General features: G+C 47.8%; 1 protein-coding gene across 1 annotated transcript in view; it reads right to left on the bottom strand.

The window, feature by feature from the left end:
• ULK2 (unc-51 like autophagy activating kinase 2) overlaps window positions 1-15,581 on the bottom strand; it is a 360,264-nt gene that overhangs the window by 41,465 nt on the left and 303,218 nt on the right. The window lies entirely within an intron of this gene.

Raw genomic sequence — 15,581 nt, 5'->3', positions numbered from 1 at the left:
GCCTATTCAATCTCAAGCCAGGTGGTGCTGACAGAGCCAGAATGATTTTGACCTTTGGGTTATACACTTGTAGAAATTGGGCCCAACAAGTAAATAAAATATTCATCAACAATAGTACCAAATTTACAACATCCCAGAAACAACATAACACTACACTACTGTTACATAATACTTCAGAATTTACGTTGAGCAATTGTTTCAGGCCTTGTTTAAACAACCAGCTATGAGCTATAAAGAAACAGGGACTTACCTTTGGTGAGGATATTTCTGGTGTATGGACCTGTGGTGAGGTGAAAAGGGCCTGGAGTTTTGTAGAGAGTGGTGCTCCATGAGAGGGAGAACATTAGTAGAAGAGGAAGAAGGGGCAAGAATTTGGTGGAATATTCCTTCACCAATAATAATGGAACAGTGCAGGAGAGAGAAAGGAAGGGGGTGGGCCTAAGGGTATAAAATCCAAATTTCTACCAGTAGAGATTGGCTATGTGACAACACACTTCCTTACAATAGGCCCTGCATCTTTTACAGGCTAGTACAAGAGAAGAAGGTGTGGGAGACTGTAGGAGGCTGGCCTGGTTTGTAGTGGGTACCAAGGGGTACTTACACTCTGCACCAGGTCCAGGTATCCCATATTTGTGTAGAAGAGGTGTCTAGCAGATTAGGCTGATAGAAAAGGTAGCTTAGCAGAGCAGCTTAGGCTGAACTAGGAGACATGCAAAGCTCCTACTATACCACTGGTGTCATATGCACAATATCATAAGAAAACACAATACACAGATATACTAAAAATAAAGGTACTTTATTTTTATGACAATATGCCAAAAGTATCTCAGTGAGTACCCTCAGTATGAGGATAGCAAATATACACAAGATATATGTACACAATACCAAAAATATGCAGTAATAGCAATAGAAAGCAATGCAAGCAATGTACAGTCACAATAGATTGCAATGAGAGCACATAGGTATAGGGGCAACACAAACCATATACTCCAAAAGTGGAATGCAAACCATGAATGGACCCCAAACCTATGTGAGCTTGTAGAGGGTCGCTGGGACTGTAAGAAAACAGTGAGGGTTAGAAAAATAGCCCACCCCAAGACCCTGAAAAGTAGGTGTAAAGTGCACCTAAGTTCCCCAGAGAGCACAGAAGTCGTGATAGGGGAATTCTGCAAGGAAGACCAACACCAGCAATGCAACAACGATGGATTTCCAGACGAGAGTACCTGTGGAACAAGGGGACCAAGTCCAAGAGTCACACTCAAGTAGTGAGTGGGCAGATGCCAAAGAAATGCCAGCTGAGGGTGCAAAGGAGCTGCCACCGGATGGTAGAAGCTGTGGATTCTGCAAGAACGAAGAGGACTAGGAACTTCCCCTTTGGAGGATGGATGTCCCACGTCGTGAAGAAGCTTGCAGTGGTGTTTCCACGCAGAAAGACCGCAAACAAGCCTTGCTAGCTGCAAAGGTCGCGGTTACAGTTTTTGGATGCTGCTGTGGCCCAGGAGGGACCAGGATGTTGCCAATTGCGTGAGGAGACAGAGGGGGCGCCCAGCAAGACAAGGAGCCCTCTCAGAAGCAGGCAGCGCCCGCAGAAGTGCCGGAACAGGCACTACGAAGAAGAGTGAACCGGAGCTCACCCGAAGTCACAAAAGAAGGTCCCACGACGCCGGAGGATAACTCAGGAGGTCGTGCACTGCAGGTTAGAGTGTCGGGGACCCAGGCTTGGCTGTGCACAAAGGAAATCCTGGAAGAGTGCACAGGAGCCGGAGCAGCTGCAAATCATGCGGTACCCAACAATGCAGTCTAGCGTGGGGAGGCAAGGACTTACCTCCACCAAACTTGGACTGAAGAGTCACTGGACTGTGGGAGTCACTTGGACAGAGTTGCTGAGTTCCAGGGACCACGCTCGTCGTGCTGAGAGGGGACCCAGAGGACCGGTGATGCAGTCTTTTGGTGCCTGCGGTTGCAGGTGGAAGATTCTGTCGACCCACGGGAGATTTCTTCGGAGCTTCTAGTGCAGAGAGGAGGCAGACTACCCCCACAGCATGCACCACCAGGAAAGCAGACGAGAAGGCGGCTGGATCAGCGATACAAGATTGCAGTAGTCGTCTTTGCTACTTTGTTGCGGTTTTGCAGGCGTCCAGAGCAGTCAGCGGTCGATTCCTTGGCAGAAGGTGAAGAGAGAGATGCAGAGGAACTCTGATGAGCTCTTGCATTCGTTATCTAAAGAATTCCCCAAAGCAGAGACCCTAAATAGCCAGAAAAGGAGGTTTGGCTACCTAGGAAGGAGGATAGGCTAGCAACACAGGTAGGAGCCTATCAGAGGGAGTCTCTGACGTCACCTCCTGGCACTGGCCACTCAGAGCAGTCCAGTGTGCCAGCAGCACCTCTGTTTCCAAGATGGCAGAGGTCTGGAGCACACTGGAGGAGCTCTGGGCACCTCCCAGGGGAGGTGCAGGTCAGGGGAGTGGTCACTCCCCTTTTCTTTGTCCAGTTTCGCACCAGAGCAGGGCTGGGGGATGCCTGAACCGGTGTAGACTAGCTTATGCAGAGATGGGCACCATCTGTGCCCATCAAAGCATTTCCAGAGGCTGGGGGAGGCTACTCCTCCCCAGCCCTGACACCTTTTTCCAAAGGGAGAGGGTGTAACACCCTCTCTCTGAGGAAGTCCTTTGTTCTGCCTTCCTTGGGCCAAGCCTGGCTGGACCCAAGGAGGGCAGAAACCTGCCTGAGGGGTTGGCAGCAGCAGCAGCTGCAGTGAAACCCCGGGAAAGGTAGTTTGGCAGTACCCGGGTCTGTGCTAGAGACTCGGGGGATCATGGAATTGTCTCCCCAATGCCACAATGGCATTGGGGTGACAATTCCATGATCTTAGACATGTTACATGGCCATGTTCGGAGTTACCATTGTGACGCTGTACATAGGTATTGACCTATGTACAGTGCACATGTGTAATGGTGTCCCCGCACTCACAAAGTCTGGGGAATTTGCCCTGAACAATGTGGGGGCATCTTGGCTAGTGACAGGGTGCCCACACACTAAGTAACTTAGCACCCAACCTTTACCAGGTAAAGGTTAGACATATAGGTGACTTATAATTTACTTAAGTGCAGTGGTAAATGGCTGTGAAATAACGTGGACGTTATTTCACTCAGGCTGCAGTGGCAGGCCTGTGTAAGAATTGTCAGAGCTCCCTATGGGTGGCAAAATAAATGCTGCAGCCCATAGGGATCTCCTGGAACCCCAATACCCTGGGTACCTCAGTACCATATACTAGGGAATTATAAGGGTGTTCCAGTATGCCAATGTGAATTGGTGAAATTGGTCACTAGCCTGTTAGTGACAATTTAGAAAGTAATGAGAGAGCATAACCACTGAGGTTCTGGTTAGGGAACACATACAGGGCACACTTATGAGCACTGGGGCCCTGGCTGGCAGGGTCCCAGTGACACATCCAACTAAAACAACATATATACAGTGAAATATGGGGTTAACATGCCAGGCAAGATGGTACTTTCCTACAGAGACTGGCTGCCGGCAACAGCCTTCCTTACAATGGGTCATCCTGCTTTCCAGGTGGAAGGCTCTAGAACCCACCAGGAAATAGAGAATTACCTAGGAAGCCAGGAGGAGGAGCACAATTCCTGGGGATTAAGAGGGAATGGGAATCAATTTGAGCACAGGATAAAAGTTAACCCAAAGGAAGCCCAAGTTCAAGGTAGGAGTTGTGAATTTGGGCTTATAAGCAAGTCTAGCTACAGTGACAACCGCGACTGTGATAACAGTGCAAGGAAAAGAATCATGACCAGGGGATTTGTCATGAAGGGGATTAAATCGGTGCATGAACATTAATAAACCTGTTTGTCATTAAACCCAGCCTGTCTCTGGATCCGTCATTGTCCAGTTGACAGCTTGTCTTTGCTGTGTGTTGTTGCTTTTGATCAGGCAGTCATCAAGATATGGGAAGAGATGGATGCCCACTCTTCAGAGATGGCCACTAATGACTGTGAATTGTAGAACTGTGAATTGGTAGTGCTGTCCACTTACAACAAACAGAAGATACTGGTGATGGGCAGGGTGGATGGGGATGTGGAAGTAAGCATTCTTGAGCTCTAACTCCATCATTAAGCCTGCCTAAAGGAGCAACAGGCTGACGTTCTGCAGAGTTGTCATATGAAAGTGGTTCGGAAAGATGCAACATGTGCCTCAGGTCTACGATGGGCCAGAGGGAGCAATCTTTCTTTGGAATGAGCAATTAACTCTGCTGAACCACTGCTAGTACCCACTGATCTGAGGTAATTACCACCCTTCCACCCCCAGTGAGAATGGAGTTTGCTTACTCTCCTCCACCAGAAAGTTGTGTGGTTAGGTTAGGATCATGGAGGAGTCACTGATTGGAGACAGTAACTCCTTTACCAGAGCTGCCTCTATCCCTTCCCTTGTCATTTTTGCCCCTGTAATCTCCCCTCAAAAAGTTTCCACCTGCCTGGGACTTGTGAAAGGCCTGTGATGGCATTGATAAAACTGTGCCTGCCCCAAGAGTGTGGTCTTGCTCCAGCCTATCAGACTAATGTCTGCGAAAAATGCTCTTCTGTGTCACAGACTGAAGGGCATCCAAGGACTCTCCAATCTCAGTGGCCTTTTTGAATTTCTTTAACATCTCGTTCACCTGTAGATCAAAGAAACATTCCCTTTTGAATGGAACGTTAAGGTGGTGTTGTTGGACCTCCAGTTTGAAACCTGAGATACAATGCCATACGTTGAGGTACAGTAGGATTTGGTATTAATACTGCAAGAAGCAGTATCCGTGTTTTCTAATGTACAATTAATATTCACATTGGAAATTATCTTTTCCTTCACAATTTGCTCCTCACTCCTCTTTTGGTATGTCCCCAGCAAGTGCCACACTAGGGCCTCCATTTCTTCAAAATTATATCTGCCAAATCTCAACAGGAGGCCCACTGACTTGGTGATTCGCCAGTGAATAGTTGCACCTACAACTACACCTTTGACTACAGTGTTGAGGCATTTACTCTTATATAGGGGGTAAAGAGGTGTAGAGTCGCTTGCTGTCTGGGCAGAGGCTTACTTCCTTGCAATATGGACCACTACAGAGTCAGCGGGAACATTGCCTCTGATCTAGATGTGGTCAATGGAGAAACCGTGAGCTTCTTTTTGAACTGTGACGTGATCACCTTAGCCCTAACCAGGTCCTAGAAGCTGTCACGGACCAATTTGAACATGCACGTCAAGAGTTAGACAATACATTCTGTCTGCAATAGGGTGTCAACCAAAAAGTCATCCTCGACCTGTATTATAATGCATGTCGACCTAACGGTGGCATCATCTGGCAGAGAAGGTTTGGCTGGGTAGGGCTCAAGATATGGATCATCTGCAGAGTCAAGGGGTATCCACGCCTCCTGCCCCAGCAGGCTAGTCATAAGGGTCTCTCCTCCCAATATGGGCTACCTGGGTCAGAAGAGGTATGGAACGATCTCTCAGGAGATTTTGGTGGAGATTAAGGGTTGGTGCATGTGGGGGCTGCGACACTGGTGGAGGAGGACAGTGGAGTCTGGGAGTGTGATGCTGTGAAGGAGGGCTTGTAGTCTTGTTCTGATGGCTCAAAGGCACTGGATGCTGTGGTGTATCTAAGGCAAGCTCTTCCTCGAAACAAATTCCATTTTTGGGAATCAGGAGCAGCGTGGTTGTAGGAAAGTACTCTATTTTTTGGCATGGTTACCCCCACTTTTTGCCTTCTGTCAGTATGTTTTGACTGTGTTGAGTGAAGTAGCGTCCCTTATTTTACGGGATAATTATCGACCTGTTCCTTGACGTAATGTGATCAAGAAGCTCCCTAAAGAATTGATTTAATAAATACCTGAATTGCCTTGGGAAAGCCCCAGGTTGATGAACCACTAGGGTGCGAAACACATGTTTGCGCTAGTCTCTCATCCATGTGTGCCCTAGCGATGCTCTGTCTTTCATCCATGCACTTGGAAATAAAATCTTATTGAATCACTAACTTGGCTGAACATGCTAACTTAATAACAATAATTCTGATGTGAAGTTAGGGACTAATTTTCTAGCAAAATGGGCTTACCAATACTTTGCTGATGAACTATAATTTCCTGAGGTTAATTAATATAAGGGGTCCACACCTCCCTGGTAACCCATATTTTTCCCAAAATAGGGCATCAACCAAGAGGGTGCTGGATCCTTTTGAACTGCATATGTCTTCTTAATTAAGAAATTGCTACTAAGAAAGCAACTTTCCAAGTTAGAAATTGAATCTCACACGAATGCATGGTTTCAAATGGTGGCCCCATTAGTCTTGTGAGTACAATATTTAGATTCCAAGCAGGAACTGGTGGGGTTCTTGGTGGAATAATACGTTTTAGTCCTTCCATGAAGACTTTAATAACAGGAACTCCAAAAAGAGAGGTATGTTGTATAGTTTGTAAGTATACGGATATAGCAGTAAGATTAATTTTATTAGATGAGAAAGGTAGATTTGCCTTTTGTAAATGAAGTAGGTAGGGTACAGTATCTTGTATTGATGCTGTAAGTGGGTCAATATTTTTAGATTGACAGTAATAAAACGTTTCCACTTGTTAGCATAGCATTGTTTAGTTGTAGGTTTGCATGCTTGTTTGAGAACTTCCATACATTCTAATGGAAGTTGCAAATATCCAAATTCTATAACTTCAGGAGCCAAATCGCTAAGTTGAGAGCAATGGGATTGGGATGTCTGATTCAACCTTTGTTCTGTGTCAACAAATCTGGTCTGTTTGGAAGTCTGCAGTGAGGTACTACAGACAGATCTAGGAGTGTTGTGTGCCAATGTTGTTGTGCCCACCTGGGGGCTATGAGTATCATGGTGAGAGAAGTTTGACACAGTTTATGGACCAGAAATGGAATTAGCGGGAGAGGGGGAAAAGCGTAAGCAAATATCCCTGACCCTTTGATCCATAGAGCATTGCCCTTGGACAGAGGGTGTGAGTGTCTGGATGCGAAGTTTTTGCTTTTTGCGAAGAGGTCTATTTGTGGTGTCCCCCACCTTTGAAAGTACTGGTGAAGTACCTGAGAGTGAATCTCCCATTTGTGTATCTGTTGGTGTGTCCTGCTTAGCAGGTCCGCTAGCTGATTGTGTATTCCGGGGATGTATTCTGCTAGTAAGTAAATGTGATTGTGAATCGACCGTTTCCAAATTGTTTGGGCTAGAAGGGACAGTTGAGATGAATGTCTTCCCCCCCTTGTTTCTTCGGATAGTACATGGTTGTCATATTGTCTGTTTTTATCAAGACAATTTTATGTTTGAGAAGGGGTTGAAATTCTTTTAGGGCAAGGAACACAGCTAACAATTCTAAATGGATTATGTGATAAGTTAACTGTGTTGAGTTCCATTTCCCTTGTATGGTAAGGTTGTTTAGATGAGCTCCCCAACCTATCATTGATCCATCTGTTGTTAATGTGGTCTGAGGCACAGGATCCTGAATGACTGCCCCTTCATTAAATTGCTGAGATTCCACTACTGAAGGGACTTGTACGTCTTGGGGTCTAACAACACTAGATCTTGCAATTGACCCTGTGCTTGAGACCATTGTTGTGAGAGGCACTTTTGTAGTGTCCTCATATTTAATCTTGCCTGCAGTACTATTGCTTTGCAGGATGCCATCATTACCAATGGTCTCATGATAAACCTTACAGTGTAATGTTGATTTGACTGCTTTTGTGATATGAGGTTATGGAAAGCTTGTATCCCTTATGTATTTGGATAGGCTAAGGCTATTTGTGTATTGAGAATAGCACCAAGGTAAGGTTGAACCTGTGTTGGCTGAAGAGATTTTTGGTAATTGACAGTGAACCCTAATGTGTGTGGGGTTTGTATTGTGTATTGAGAGTGTTGTTGACATTGTATAATAGTGCTTGATTTTATTAGCCAGTCGTCTAGATAAGGAAAGGCATGTATGTGTTGTCTTTTTAGGTAAGCTGCGACTACTGCTAGACATTTTGTGATTACTCTTGGAGCTGTTGTTATGCCGAATGGTAGAACTTTGAATTGGTAGTGGTTTCCTGCTATCACAAAACCTTAGGTATTTTCGGTGAGCTGGGTATATGGGGATATGACAATACGCATCTTTGAGATCTAATGCAGTCATGGAATCTTGTTTTTGTTTAGTGGAATGATGCCCAGCAGAGTCACCATGCAAAAGTGTTCTGACAGGATATATAGATTTAGTGGTTTGAGTTCTAATATGGGTCTGAGAGTGCCATCCTTTTTGGGAATGAGGAAGTATAGCGAATATACCCCTGTTCTGTGTTAAGATTTTGGAACTAATTCTATTGCCTCTTTTAGTAGTAGCGATTGTACTTCTCGTTGTAACAGAATGTTGTGTTCTGGGGAAAGTCTGTGATAAGAAGGAGGAATGTTTGGAGGAGTAGAAATCAGTTCTAGGCAATAACCATTGCAGATAATTGAAAGTACCCAGTGGTCTGTGGTGATATTTTGCCATTGGGAGTGGAATTGCTGCATTCTGCCCCCCACAGGAGATGTGTGGGGCTGTGGTATGCTCAGGAAGTCACTGTTTTGATGGACTGGTGACACTTTTTGAGGCCAGGAATTTTCCTCTGAATTGATGGCCTCTATAAGAGCCTCTAAATGCTCATCTTTGCTATTGCTGTTGGCCTTGTTTAGGTTGGGAGGTGGAAGCATCTGTAGATGGGGCTTGAAGCCTCCTCTAAAATGTTGTTTACGAAAGGAACCTTTATAAGGTGTTGTGTATAGGGCTCCCATTGCTTTTGCAGTGTCTGACTCTTTCCTGAGTTTTTCGATTGTTGTGTCAACCTCAGGACCAAATGGCATATTTAGTACTGCTTGTTGTATTTTTGGTTTGAAACCAGAAGATCTTAACCAAGCATGTCTACGTATGGTTAAAAGAAGTATTTACGCTCCTAGCTGCTGTACTTGCAGCATCAAGAGCAGACCTTATTTGGTTGTTGCTTATTGCCTGACCATCTTCAACAATTTGTTGAGCCCTTTTTTGATGTTCTTTTGCCAGGTGTTGTAACAATTCCTGCATTTCCTCCCAGTGTGCCCTATCATATCTTGCTAGCAAGGCTTGTGAATTAGCGATGCACCATTGGTTAGCTGTCTGTGTAGCTACCCTCTTACCAGCAGCATCAAACTTCCTGCTTTCTTTGTCAGAAGACTGGCTATTGGCCCTTTTTCTGGCAGCACTGACGACAACAGAGCCTGGTGGTACCTGATGCGTGATGTAAGCTGGGTCTGTGGGTGAGGGCTTGTATTTTTTATCTATACGTGGTGTTAAAATCCTAGATTTAACCGGTTCTTTAAATATTTCGTCTGCATGCCTGAGCATGCCAGGTAACATTGACAGGCACTGGTAGTGTGAATGCGCGGTGGATAGTGTATTGAAAAAGAAATCCTCTTCTAAAGGCTCACTATGCATAAGTACCCCATGGTACGCAGCTGCCCTTGAAATGACCTGTGTGTATGCTGTTGTAACTTCTGGTGGTGAAGGTTTGGAAGGATAGAGGTCTGGGCCATTTAGTGGTATGGGATCTCGATCATACAAACCCCAGGGATCAATTGTATCACCATGCGGATAGGTGTGGGAGTGTGTTGGTGAAGGCAATGGTGGGGGGCTAACAGGTGGTGGTGAGGAAGAAAGTTGTGGCGATTGTGGTGGAGAATTTTGCAAAGGTAATGGTTTCTCCTTCCTTTTAAAGATCTTTGCTTGCTGGTGGTGGAGCAGTATCAAGATGTTCTTGAAACACCAACTTTCTTTTTGTTTCTGGAGGAGGTGAAGCAATGATCCTCCCAGTCTCTTTGTGGATATGAATCCTTGATTGTTTGGCGCCCATGATCTCAAGTATAGGATGAATGTATGAATCTTCAGAAATATAATATTTTGATGTTTTTTGGCAATTTAGAGGATTGTTCATCGAATGTCTTTGAGCTCTGCTTTAATTGGCTCAAAAGTCCTTGTTCCTCTGTATACGAATATTTTTTTCGGCTCCGAAGTTAGCAGTTTTTCGGTACCGAAGATCCAGCCTGTGGTTTTGGCTCAGAAGAACGAGTTACTTACCTTCGGTAGCGACTTTTCTGGTGGATACATTAGCTACCTGTGGATTCCTCACCTGATGAATACTCCCATGGCGCCAGCATTTGACGGAAATCTTCTTACTAGTCTCTGCACGTCGACGAGGACGTCACTCTAGCCCACGCGACGCCGTCTGACGTCATACAGGCAATAAGAAGTCCTCGCCGACGTGCCGATGACAGTACCAACATTTTTTACGTGCATGAGAATAATAATAATAACCCAATGCAATGAAAGAGCAAATCAACATCTCTTAATATTGTAAATCACACAACATTGCAATAAAATAGCTGTAGATTTAATATAACTTTTTTTTTTTTTTTTTTTTTAAACAAATAAATATATTTATACATACGAATCATGTATATACCCAATATATATATAGATTTATATATAAATATACACATATATACAAATATCATACATGCAAAATGTATTGCAACTTTGAAGACCAAAAGGAGCACACTCAAGGATTGCTTGGAGAGACCAAAAAGGCAACGGGGAGGCGGGTGGGACCGTGAGGAATCCACAGGTAGCTAATGTATCCACCAGAAAAGTCGCTACCGAAGGTAAGTAACTCGTTCTTCTGATGGATACAACTACCTGTGGATTCCTCACCTGATGAATAGAGTCCCAAAGCAGTACCACGCCCGGCGGTGGGTGCCTAAATGGTCAAACCAAGAAATCCTGCAGCACTGACCGTGCAAAATGACCGTCCCTTCTGACCTCAGAGTCCAAACAGTAATGTTTCACAAAAGTGTGAAGGGACGACCAAGTTGCGGCCTTGCAGATGTCAACCACAGGAACACCCCTGGCCAAGGCCGAAGAGGCCGACTTAGCTCTGGTGGAGTGAGCTCTAATGCCCTCAGGCGGATCCTTCTTTGCCAAAGAGTAACAGATTTTAATGCAAAGAACAACCCACCTGGAGAGTGTTCTCTTGTGGACTGCCTTTCCTCTCCTCTTGCCCACGTATCCGACAAACAGCTGATCCTCCAGCCTGATATCCTTCATTCTGTCGATATAGAAGCTCAACGCCCTTTTTGGGTCCAGGCGATGTAGTCTTTCTTCCTCCTTTGAAGGATGAGGCGGAGGATAAAACGTGGACAAAGTGATTGTCTGAGCCAAATGGAAGGGTGAAACAACCTTCGGAAGGAAAGCAGCCTTGGTCCTCAACACCACCTTATCCCCATAAAACGTTATATAAGGGGGTTTAACCGATAAGGCCTGCAACTCACTCACTCTCCTTGCAGATGTTATAGCTACCAGGAATACTGTTTTAATAACCAAATATCTTAAGGGGCAAGAATGCATAGGCTCAAAAGGGGACCCCATAAGGAAAGTCAGGACCAAGGACAAATCCCATTGAGGCATAACGAATGGTTTTGGAGGATATTGATTCAGAAGACCTTTCAAGAATCTGAGAACAATAGGGGATTTAAATAACGATGGTTGGTCTGGAAGACAAATGAAGGCTGACAAGGCCGACAAATAACCCTTAATGGTAGCTACTGCACAACCTTTCTGCGCTAGAGACAGTGCAAAAGACAAAACATGTGACAGATGAGCATGTAAGGGATCAATCTGTCTCTCTCCACACCACATAACAAATTTAGACCACCTATTAGCGTAGATAGATTTAGTGGAGTGTCGCCTGGCCGCTAAGATAACATCCACTACATCAGGCGGGAGAGAGAAGGAACTCAGGTTGCCCCGTTCAATCTCCAAGCATGTAGGTGCAGACTCTGGAGGTTGGGGTGTAAAACCTGCCCCTGCGACTGCGAGAGGAGGTCTGCCCTGAGAGGGAGACGGAGCGGAGGGCACAGTGAGAGTTGGAGAAGGTCGGAGTACCATACCCTCCTTGGCCAATCCGGAGCTATTAAGATGACTTGGGCCCGGTCTTGGCGAATTTTCCTCAACACTCGAGGAATCAAGGGTATGGGGGGAAACGCGTAAAGCAACTGGTCGCACCAGGTTATCTGAAACGCGTCCCCCAACGCTCCCTGCATCGGATACTGGAGGCTGCAGAATAACGGGCAATGCGCGTTCTCCCGAGTGGCAAACAGATCTATCCGAGGAAACCCCCACATCTGGAAGATTAAACAGACTTGATCTGGATGGAGACGCCACTCGTGGTCTGCCGAGAATTGGCGACTGAGACTGTCCGCACGTACATTCAAGACCCCGGCCAGATGATTTGCCACCAAGCAAATCTGATGGTCCTTTGCCCAGGACCATAGCCGAAGAGCTTCTCTGCAGAGAAGGTACGACCCTACTCCTCCCTGTTTGTTTATGTACCACATCGTGGTAGTATTGTCCGTCAGGACCTGTACCGACTGACCACGAAGGGATGGGAGGAAGGCCTTGAGAGCCAAACGTACAGCCCGTAACTCCAACAGATTGATATGAAACACCTGTTCCTCTGGAGACCAAAGCCCTTTGATCTCCAGATCCCCCAGATGAGCTCCCCATCCTAGGGTGGAGGCATCCGTTATTACCGTGGCCACTGGTGGCGACTGCGCGAACGGCTTCCCCTGTGAAAGATTGTTGCCCGCAATCCACCACTTCAATTCCACAGCAGCATCTCTGGAGATCTTGACAGTACCTTCTAAATCTCCCTTGTGTTGAGACCACTGCCTTCGGAGGCACCACTGAAGAGCCCTCATGTGCCAGCGAGCATGCGTGACCAACAGAATGCAGGAGGCGAACAGACCGAGCAGACGAAGGACCTTGAGGACTGGAACTACCGCTCCATTTCGAAACATTGGAACCAATTCCTGAATATCTTGAATCCGCTGAGGCGGAGGAAAGGCTCGACTCAATGTTGTATCCAGTACTGCCCCTATGAACAGGAGGCGCTGAGAGGGCTCCAGGTGAGATTTGGGCACGTTCACCGAAAATCCCAGGTCGAACAACAACTGGGTTGTTGACTGCAGATGATGCGACACAAGCTCCGGGGACTTGGCTTTGATCAACCAGTCGTCCAAGTAAGGGAATACTGCTATCCCCTTCCTTCTGAGCTCCGCCGCAACCACTGACATCACCTTTGTGAAGACTCGAGGTGCTGAAGTAAGACCAAACGGGAGGACCGCAAACTGATAGTGCTGCGACCCTACCACAAACCGGAGATACTTCCTGTGCGACTTGAGTATCGGGACATGAAAGTAAGCATCCTGCAAGTCGACAGACACCATCCAATCTTCCTTGTTCAACGCCAAAAGCACCTGTGCTAGGGTCAGCATCTTGAACTTTTCCTGTTTGAGGAACCAATTCAAAATCCTCAGATCCAGGATTGGTCTCAACTGACCATCCTTTTTGGGAATCAGGAAGTATCTTGAGTAACAACCTCGACCCTTTTCCTGCTCTGGGACCAACTCTACCGCGCCCTTTGAAAGGAGGACTTGAACCTCCTGTTCTAGCAACAGGAGGTGTTCTTCTGAACAATAAGATGGGCGGGGCGGGATGAGGGGCGGGAACTCCCGAAAGGGAAGGGCGTAGCCTTTTCCCACAATGCCGAGAACCCAATTGTCCGTTGTGATAGACTTCCACTTGTGGAGAAAACGCTGTAATCTTCCCCCTACAGGAGAGGAGTGAGTGGGAAACGGTGGAAGCCTAAGGCTGCTTCCCCTGCTGCACCCCTCCAGAGGACGAGGAAGAGGCAGAGTGCTGTTGAGAGGCTCCTCTGGTACGGACCCCACCCCTCCCCCTCCCTCTAAATGACCTATAGGGGAGGGAAGAGGCGGGTTGCTGGAACCTCCCCCGAAAGGAAGAGGAATAAGAGCCACGCCCAAATCCCCGAAACCTCCTGAAAATTCTAGAAGAGGCAGAGGAAGAAGGAGCTTGCAGTCCTAACGATTTGGCTGTGGCTCTGCTCTCCTTAAATCGTTCCAAGGCTGAATCTGCCTTGGCTCCAAACAGTCTGTCCCCATCAAACGGGAGGTCCAGCAGGGTCGACTGCACATCCGCAGAGAACCCTGAGTTTCGGAGCCAGGCCTGTCTTCTTGCCACCACAGCCGTGCCCATCGCCCTGGCCACCGAGTCGGTCGTGTCCAGCCCAGACTGGATAATCTGGGTCGCGGCAGCCTGGGCGTCCGAGACCACATCCAAAAGACCCTGGGGAAGCTCCGTGAATGAAGACGAAATATCATCCATCAGCGCATGGATGTACCTCCCCAGAATGCACGTAGCGTTGGTGGCCTTCAACGCCAAACTGCATGACGAAAATATTTTCTTGGACTGCGCATCCAGTTTCTTGGAGTCTCTGTCTCCAGGCACCGTCGGGAAGGAACCAGGCGCTGACTTTGAGGAACAGGAGGCTTGCACCACCAAGCTCTCCGGCGTAGGGTGTCTAGAGAGAAAGCCAGGGTCAGATGGTGCAGCTCGATACCTCCTGGCCACAGCCCTATGAACGGCCGAGGAAGACACCGGCTTCTTCCACACCTCCAACACCGGATCCAGCAAAGCCTCATTAAATGGCAAGAGAGGCTCAGCTGCAGCAGAGGCCGGATGCAATACCTCTGTCAGCAAATTCTGCTTTGCCTCTGCCACCGGCAAAGGCAGGTCCAAAAAGCTCGCTGCCTTCCTCACCACAGCATGAAAGGAAGCCGCCTCCTCCGTATATTCCCCTGGAGATGAAAGGTCCCACTCAGGGGAAGTGTCCAGCCCACTGGCTGTATCCAGACCATGCAGTCCGTCTCCAGAGTCCTCAATCTCTCCCTCCTCTAGGACTCGCTGGTACTCTTGCTCTTCTAAAAGACGGAGAGCACGCCTCCTCGAATGAAGTCTCTCCTCGATACGCGGAGTCGACATGGCCTCCGCCGACGTCGAAGAACGGCGCCGATCTCCAGAAGCATCTGACGCCGCGTCCGGCGCCACAGGCAGCTTCGGCGCCGAGGCAGGAGCCGGAGGACGAGGTCTTGGAGCCGATGGACCAACCGGAGTCACAGGGCAAAATCCTGACTTCGACGGAGGGGCAACCTCCGGGGCCGAAACATCCGAAGCCACCGGAGCGGCCACCGACGCCGGCACCGGCGCCGAGCCCACATTCCCAAAAGGGAGAAAGGGCATAAAGGGTGCCGGCCGAAGAGGCGCAGGATCACCCAACGAAAAGGCCAAGGGCCCCGAAGGACCAGCCGGAGCAGCTCCTGGAGCCATCTGCTGAAAGATGGTATACATCGCATTAAGAAACGCGGTACTATCGGCTCCAGGAGTGGGAAAAGCCGGATACTGGGGTGCCTGGATCGAGGGCGACCCCGACGCCGGCCTCGACGTCTGCGACGCCGGAGAAAACACAAGAGGCTGCACCACCTCAATCACTGACGCCTGACCAGGTGAAGTCGGTGACGCCGGAGAGGGCAACGGCGTCGATGGATGCGGCGTGACCGTGGGGCTGACCTCCCAAGTCCTCCGACGCCGAGCCGAAGGTGACCTCGAACGAGACTCCTTGCTGGAGTGACGTCGTGA

This window comes from Pleurodeles waltl, chromosome 3_1 (assembly GCF_031143425.1).
Source record: "Pleurodeles waltl isolate 20211129_DDA chromosome 3_1, aPleWal1.hap1.20221129, whole genome shotgun sequence".
Lineage (NCBI taxonomy): Eukaryota > Metazoa > Chordata > Amphibia > Caudata > Salamandridae > Pleurodeles > Pleurodeles waltl.
This window is presented reverse-complemented; position numbering and strand designations above follow the sequence as displayed.